Consider the following 8,701-nt stretch of genomic DNA (forward strand, 5'->3'; position numbering starts at 1 on the left):
ATTGAAGAGTCAGATAGTCCCTGGGCATCCCCCGTAGTGTTAATGCCCAAGAAGGATGGGACTACATGGTTTTGTGTAGACTATCATAAGCTCAATGAGAAAACAGTGACGGATGGGTATCCCAAGCCACATGTGGATGACTTGTTAGACCGGCTGGCGGGGGCAAAGTATTTGACCACCATCGATCTATGCAAAGGCTACTGGCAAATTCCCCTTAGTCCTGATGCTATTCCCAAGTTGGCATTTGTCACCCCGTTTGGCTTATTCCAGTCTCGAGTTATGCCATTCGGGATGAAGACTGCCCCGGCGACCTTCCAGAGGCTGGCTGACCGGCTTCTAGATGGTCTCCAGGACTATGCGTGTGCCTACCTGGATGACATCGCCATCTACAGCGCGACATGGGAAGAGCATCTAAATCACCTAGAGACAGTATTAGACAGGATCCACAAGGCCGGAATCACCCTGAACCCAAACAAGTGTCACGTGGGCAAAGCAGAGGTTCAGTATTTAGGGCATTGGGTGGGAAGTGGGAAACAGAGACCAGAACCAGCCAAGATTGAGGCCATAGCCAAATGGCCCACCCCACGCACTAAAACCCAGGTCATGGCGTTTCTAGGGACAGCGGGGTATTACAGGAAATTCCTTCCCAATTACAGCAGCGTGGCCAAGCCCCTCACTGATCTGACCCATAAGAACCAACCCCGCCAAGTAACCTGGACCCCAGGGTGTGAGGAAGCCTTCCGCCAACTAAAGGACGCCCTCACCAATACCCCTGTATTGGCCGCACCAGATCCAACTAAACGTTTCCTTGTTCACACAGACGCTTCTATGTTTGGATTGGGGGCAGTACTAAGCCAAGTCAGGCCGGACGGCCAAGAACACCCGGTAGCTTACCTGAGTCGGAAACTACTGCCCCGTGAAGTAAGCTATGCGGCCATTGAGAAGGAGTGCCTGGCAATAGTATGGGCACTCAAAAAGTTACATATAAGTTGTCAATCACGTCACTCCTTTAATCAGGTGCTCAGAGAAGGGATGCCAACCCCTATTCAATATAATGAGAAAAAATCCGGCACTCAAAAATCATGAAAGATTTGTTTATTTAATGATCCAACTATAATTCATCATAACGTTTTGGTCTTTATGACCTTCATCAGACAGTGGATGCAGAAACAAGTGAAATCACAGCATAAAGGACCCCAATAGGAGTTCAGATCAACGACAGAAATAATCCCAGTGTGGCCGACCGTAAGGAGCGGCTTGTTACAACCATATTTGTATGGACGACAGTTTTCCCTCCTAACGGACCATAATCCCCTAGTCTGGCTTAATCGGGTCTCCAGAGACAACACCAGATTACTGCGGTGGAGTTTAGCCCTACAACCTCTGGACTTCACCATCCACTACAGACCCGGCAAATAAAACGGTAATGCCGATGGACTAAGTCGACAAACGGAACTTGTACCAACCCCATAAACTTCGGTCATCCCCAAACCGATCCGTTAAGGATCAGACTGTGTATGCCGATCGCGTCGCTGAAAAGGGGAGCCGTGTTACAGAACCCCCAGCACCAAGAATATGTTATGCTATATATATATTATGTATAATAGTTTCCATGTGAAATGCATCAGTCCACAGGCTGCGCCCCTGGACAAGATATTCTCTTTCTGACCTCCCCCACCTTTGTAATTCCCACAGTAAATATTAGCAGGCTCCGGCCCCCTGCGGCTATTGTAATGTATGTCTGGCCTGTTTTTTATATTTGCCTGCCCTGTGTATCTGCGTTATATATTCTGTGTGTTGTAAATAAAGTGTGCTCTTTTAGACTGGAAATACCTGGAGTAGCAGTCAGCTTTTATATGCTCCCATGTAATCAAGAAACTCTAGCCAGCGTCCTTCATTCAGAGTCCAGCAGAAGCGGAGTGGACCTCCTGAAACACGGGGGGTGCTGTAAGAGGTACTACAGCACAGTAGACCCCGTTACACACATCTTCCTGCGAATAGCATTAATTAGCGCTCGTTTAGACAGGAACTTATGTCTAACTTATCACAAAAAAGTAATGTTCAGCTCACCTGATGAAAAAAAAAACTAAACTCTCAGGACGCGCACAGAAACTGTAATGTTTTATGCATGAGTAAGGGTATGTGCACACGTAAGAATTTCTTGCAGAAAATTCCTGAAAAAAAAAAAACGGACATTTTCTGCAAGAAAAGCGCATGCGTTTTTTTCGCGTTTTTTTTTTTCGCGTTTTTTTCTGGAGCTTTCCCTATGCATTATATAGCGGGAAAAACATGAAAAAAAAACGCAAAATTAATGAACATGCTGTGTTTTTTACCGCAATGCTTTTTTTTTCGCGGAAAAAACGCATCCTGTGCACAAAAATTGCAGAATGCATTCTAAATGATAGGATGCATATGTATGCCTTTTTTGTGTGTTTTTATCGCATTTTTAGGCTGTGTGCACAAATTGCGTTTTTTCGCTATAAAAATGCGATAAAAACGCATAAAAAATGCATACATATGCATCCTATCATTTAGAATGCATTCTGCAATTTTTGTGCACAGGATACGTTTTTTTTCCACGAAAAAAAAACGCATCACGGTAAAAAACGCAGCATGTTCATTAATTTTGTGGGTTTTTTTTTGCATTTTTCCCGCTGTATAATGCATTGGGAAAGCTCCGGAAAAAAACGCAAAAAAAAAAAAAAAAAACGCATGCGGTTTTCTTGCAGAAAATGTCGGGTTTTCTTCGGGAATTTTCTGCAAGAAATTCTTATGTGTGCACATACCCTTATTGTGAAAAAACCGCGAAAAAAACCGCAACGCGTGCACACAGCCTAAGAACCATACATATTTCTAGGTTTAAAACGCATATGATTTTTCACAGGATGTCCTGCTTTTAGGCTTTTGTGGTTTTTTTTATCTTTTTAATGGATTAATAAAGCTCATTTTTAACTTGAAAAATTTGGAGATTGAGTCCTGGACAAGATTATAATTTTTCACTTATATATAACCATCTGTATTCTGGTTGCTTAACCCTCCACACCTCGTTCCCCCTCCCAATCTGCCCAAACCAAACATACAGCATTAAATCCCCAACCCTTCCGCTGCTATAAGGTCGGTTCCACAGACTCATGTGAACGTCCAGGCGGAGTTCTTGATTCATTGCGTATATGGTGGTCGCACCAAATATTGATTTAATTTCTCTTTTATTCATTTATTTGCATTCATCTGCAAAGAGTTTGTATGTTCTCTCCGTGTTTGCGTGGGTTTCCTCCGGGTACTCCGGTTTCCTCCCACATTCCAAAGACATACTGATAGGGATTCTAGATTGTGAGCCCCATTGGGGACAGTGATGATAATGTGTGCAAACTGTAAAGCGCTGCGGAATATGTTAGCGCTATATAAAAATAAAGATTATAAAGATGATTATTCTTCCAAATGAAAAAAAAAAATATTAACAACTATTTTGGAAAGCAATCTTATTCCTTAACATTTTTTTGCCGCACCTGGCCAGATCACACGGTAAGCACTAAGGATTGATGTGCTGAAATGTGGACTGGTGGCGGGACCACAGAATTAGCCCAAAGGATTGATATGCTGGAAGGTCAATTTGACACAGGCTCCTATCTGAACTAGCGGAGAGTAAACCGTCTAGCTAACTAGGACTACTTGCAGCAGCCTCACTACGGTGTCACATTCACACACAAAGTGGCGCCGAAGCCTCATGTCCGCTTATTATTGGGAGAGGGACGTGTGACTTCGGTAGCCAATGACCTTATGTCTCTACGTTTTGGATGGATACTGAGCCCTGATTGGCTGCTGGAATGTGCACATATAAAGTTAATTTAAAAAAAAAAAAAAAAAGAAGCGTAACAGTCCACCGCTCCTCTAACCTCTTCTCACCCCCCTCACATACAGCACCACTATCCTAGACAAAGTCCTAACAAAAGCATTAGTGGAGGCTCAATTATTTATTGAACTTTGGACAAATTTTGCCAATTTTGAGGAAAATACTCGAGAATCCGAACACGAATCAAAATGTGCAACGTTCATGCCGAATTTGAGATAGGCGAACGTTTTTCAAACAAATTCACTCATCTCTATTCAAGTGTAAAATGAAGAATAAAATAAAATTTAATAAAATCACATTACTCATCTTAACACCCAATGCCCTGAAGCATCTGTCCCCTATAAACAAACAAAAATAAAAAAACAACAATATCCCTCACCTTTCTGAAGCTGAAAGTTTCCCTCTGGTCACAGGCGGCCAGGACTCCTGCCCATCGGTGACCCCTTCACATGATCGCGGGTCACTGATGGGTTGGCATGACAACCAGAGGTCTCCAACAGACCTCTATGGTTGTCATAGCCGAATGGCTATGTCGTAAAAAAAAATCCAAACTTTGGTTTAAAAAAAAAAATGGTGCCATTTTCTGATACCCGTAGCGTCTCCAATTTTTGTGATCTGGGGTTGGGTGAGGGCTTATCTTTTGCGTGCTGAGCTGATGGTTTTATTTATACGATCCTTTGATCGCCCGTTATTGCATTTTATTGCACTGTAGCGGCGACCAAAAATAAAGGTAATTCTGATGTTTTGAATTTTTTTTCTCATTACACCGTTTAGCGATCGTGTTAATTCTTTTATTATATTCATAGATCGGGCGATTCTGAAAGCGGCGATACCAAATATGTGTAGGTTTGATTTTAATTGTTTTATTTTGAATGGAGCAAAAGCGGGGTGATTTGAACTGTTATATTTTGTTTATTTTTTTGTATTTTTAAAAACATTTTTTTTTTTTACCTTTTCCATGCTTCAATAGTCTCCATGGGAGGCTAGAAGCTGCCATAACCCGATCGGCTCTGCTACATAGTGGCGATGATCAGATCGCTTGTGTGTAGCAGAAATGCTGACGTGCTATGAGCGCCGACCACAGGTTGGTGGACATGGAGCTACATGAGGGGCAGGTGGCTGGACCCGGGTGCACTGCCGGAGTGGACTACTAATGGATTCAGTGGGCTTGGGGGAAGTACAGAATTAACATGTGGCAGAATAAAATAGGAGTTGTATGGCGGCTCAGTGGTTAGCACTGCAGCCTTGCAGCGCTGGGGTCCTGGTATAAAATCCCACCAAGGACAACATCTGCAAGGAGTTTGTATGTTCTCCCCGTGTTTGTGTGGGTTTCCTCTGGGTTCTCCGGTTTTTTCCCACATTCCAAAGACAAACTGATAGGGAATCTAGATTGTGAGACCCAATGGGGACAGTGATGATAATGTGTGTAAAGCGCTTTGGAATTAATAGTGCTATATAAGTGAGTAAAATAAAATAATACTAAGGAGGAAGAAAGTCAGCATTGCTGTGCCCTCTCCCACCTGATGAACTTGGACTGTAAAAGTTTGACTGTTTCCTTGACCCTGGTGTCGCCTGCATTGTGGCTCCTGAGGATGGAAGCCTGGAGCGATGCACCCCGCACCCTACAGCACACTGTAGGGTCAACCATTGTCTGCAAAGTGCCAGAGCGCAACCGGACTACCGCTTTTCAGCACTTTACAATATCTCACCCCTGACATCATCTGTTGAGGAGAGTTGGGAGTCTCGAAACAGATCAGATGGTCGTCCGATCCCGCGAGAATCAGGGATTCATCTAACGTCTATGGGGTTATTACAGGAAATCTGTCACCAATTTTTTTTATAGTTTTTTTATAGTTCATCTGAGAGCAGCATAATGTAAAGAAAGAGACCCTGATTCCAGCGATGTATCACTTAGTTTACTGGATGCAGAAGTTAATACATAACTTGGTCCTATTGAATTAGGTGCCCACCTCCCAAACTCAAAATACACACAACATCCTAAGGATAATTCACCAAAGGGTAAAGGAGTGATGCTAGATGAATAATTGAAAAAAAATATATATTAATTGTTATTAGATCAATAAACATGATAAAATACAGGAATAAAATTAGTAAGAAAGGTACAGAAAGAAAAGAGGGACTTAGGATTCAAATTAGTAAGATTTGCTGTTTAGTAATTAGCATGATCCGAATCTCAGATACAAAAGTAATCAAAATAGAAGTTCCCTTACTGAGACAATAAGGGAATAGGTGCTATAATGTTGTAAACACTAGGAATAATCAGAGTTTTTAGATGTAGCAGAGCTCAGAAAGCTGCCCTCACACTCACCACTAATTAGCAACTTTCTATGTACATTGTATATTGACAGTGAGCTGCTAATCAGTGCTGGGGGAGGTGTTGAACAAGGATTCATGAGACAGCTTGTTCGGCATTGATAATCTCCTGCTGATAAAACACTCATTGTATTGAAACAGCACACAGCCTAATAAGTGATACATCGCTGGAGCACATTGCTCATTATGCTGCCTTCAGATTACATAGCAAAAACCTGCTAACAGATTCCCATTATGAGTAAATGTCACATAGGACATTGTTACACTGCTGGCTCCGTAAAAAAAAAACACATTGCCTTCAAAAAGTTTACGTTTAAAAAAAAGAAGTGATCCCAGCACATACAGAATTATCAGCAGTTCAGACACAGTGTGTAAATAGTGGTATAAAAATGTGTGAACCTATTTATTTACATCTGTACATTGCGTTCTGTTGCAGTTTAAGCTGCGCCCGACACCCCAATAAGGAGGAGATAATACATATGTCTGCTCAAACTGACAAATCGGCCATAGAGCCCCCAGAATCATTGGTTTTATAAAAAATTGGGATCTTTGAGAAATCTTTGAATGTAATATTCCAAGTTTCTCCAATCTTGGTCGCTCACTCCATCCCCATCCACACGCTCCCAGCGATGGCGGCCCCTTCAGTGGGAGAAGAATCCTGGCTGCAGTCACCATTACTGCACACGTGGTCTACTAGGGTTGTGCCATACAGTCCCGGCTCGGTCTTATCGTTTCTACACACAATCAGATCTCATTCTTCTCTTGTCCATGATGCTTCCCTACTAACAAGATAGAATTGTCCAAAGATTTTTTTTTTTTTTTTAATGGGGAGCTGTGCCATTATTCACCTGGCAGTATGTGCCTGTTCACATGTAGACTACGTTTATTATTCATGCTGTTCATGAATTTAAAAGAAAAACTAAGTCACAAAAATATATATATATAAAAAAAATACTTATAATCAATGTCTGTAAATGTCAGAAAAACCATACTCGGAGCATGCAGCTTTAAAAATAAAAAATGCCACTGGTCCATTCTCCCCCTAAAAAGAAACCTCTAAAATGCCAAAATAGAAAAACACATTTTTGAAATGAACATTTCACGAAAAATTTGTCGAATATCCAACTGTACAAATTGTAACTAAAAAAACACTGACAAGGTACAGAAAAAAATAAAATAAAAATCCTGCATGTGAACACAGAGTTACACAGGTTTAGGACTCGTTACCTTCCAGCATCCATCGTGGGGCCGGCAGACGGGTCCTACCGGGTCTGTGTGCAGTGATCAGACTATGGAGGATCCTCGCTCCCAGCCGGTCACCTTCTCTACACATGGCAGTAGGTGTGACCTCGGCTGATCAGTGGATGCAGAACCTCAGAAGAGGAAGGAGGGAAAGAAAAAATAGCATGCCAATACTCACACCTCCTTATATTCTTACTTTTATCATTGCCAGTGTCAACTGAGACAGAAACAATGAAGAGGCGTCAGCGCTGTACGATCCGAACGTGTCAGGTACTTCCTGAGAAATAAGGCAAAGGACATAGAAAACGTTAGTACAACAGTGTAAGCAAGCGGATAAAAAAGTTGACTTAATCCCAATCATGAGGAACCCCTTGATGTTACCAAGCACCCCAGCCCGAGGCAGATTGTAGGTCCCCGCCCCTGAGGAACCCAGCAGAACACCATTAGAAAGTTCTACGTGTTCCAACGCCTTAAATACCTGAGCCACTATGAGAAACAGCCTCTGCTTTGCCTATTAATGGAACTCTTTTACAAATAACATTACACTTACAACTAATCACAAAGGATAGGGTTCTTGTTCTATATTTGCAGAGCCCCCCTGCTGACTGTTTCCACTGTATAATAAGCCCTTTGACATGTCTGCCCCCAAAAACTCATTAGTAATTCTAAAATAAGGGGTCATTAAAAGGTTATTCTGAATTTGTCTCTTCAGCAGCACACAACTTTCCAGTCCTCTTACTTCCTGGTTTCTGTGGGGGCGGGCACTTCTCCTTGAGTGACAGTTCTGGTGAGTAGCAGAGCTGTAGCATTAGCAGAGCTGTAGCATTGGCAGAGCTATAGCATTGGCAGAGCTGTAGCATTGGCAGAGCTGTAGCATTGGCAGAGCTGTAAAGGTGAACACTAGTTCTGCTGTAACACGTAACACATTCATATATCAGTGGTTAGCTACACCGCTACATTATTTACACAAAAAGATAACATGGCATCTGACCAAGCACACAGCTCTGGACGGTGAGGGTCCTTATAAATGCACCTGACTCCTCTGTTTGAAATCTCAGGAGTGACCTGTAATTCAAAGACTGGAGGTGGGCTGGGGAATCACAGGAGGAGAAGACCCCGTGTACGGTCCGGCCCCTGTGCACCGAAGTCTAGTTAGTATAAAACTCAAATGGTGATTAAAGAAGAACCACAAAGCGGATTTCTTCACCAAAGGTATCAATGTTTTCTGTATTACAGTCATGTATTTACGTTGCATTACAAAATTGTGCAGACTTC

This window comes from Ranitomeya imitator, chromosome 4 (assembly GCF_032444005.1).
Source record: "Ranitomeya imitator isolate aRanImi1 chromosome 4, aRanImi1.pri, whole genome shotgun sequence".
NCBI lineage: Eukaryota > Metazoa > Chordata > Amphibia > Anura > Dendrobatidae > Ranitomeya > Ranitomeya imitator.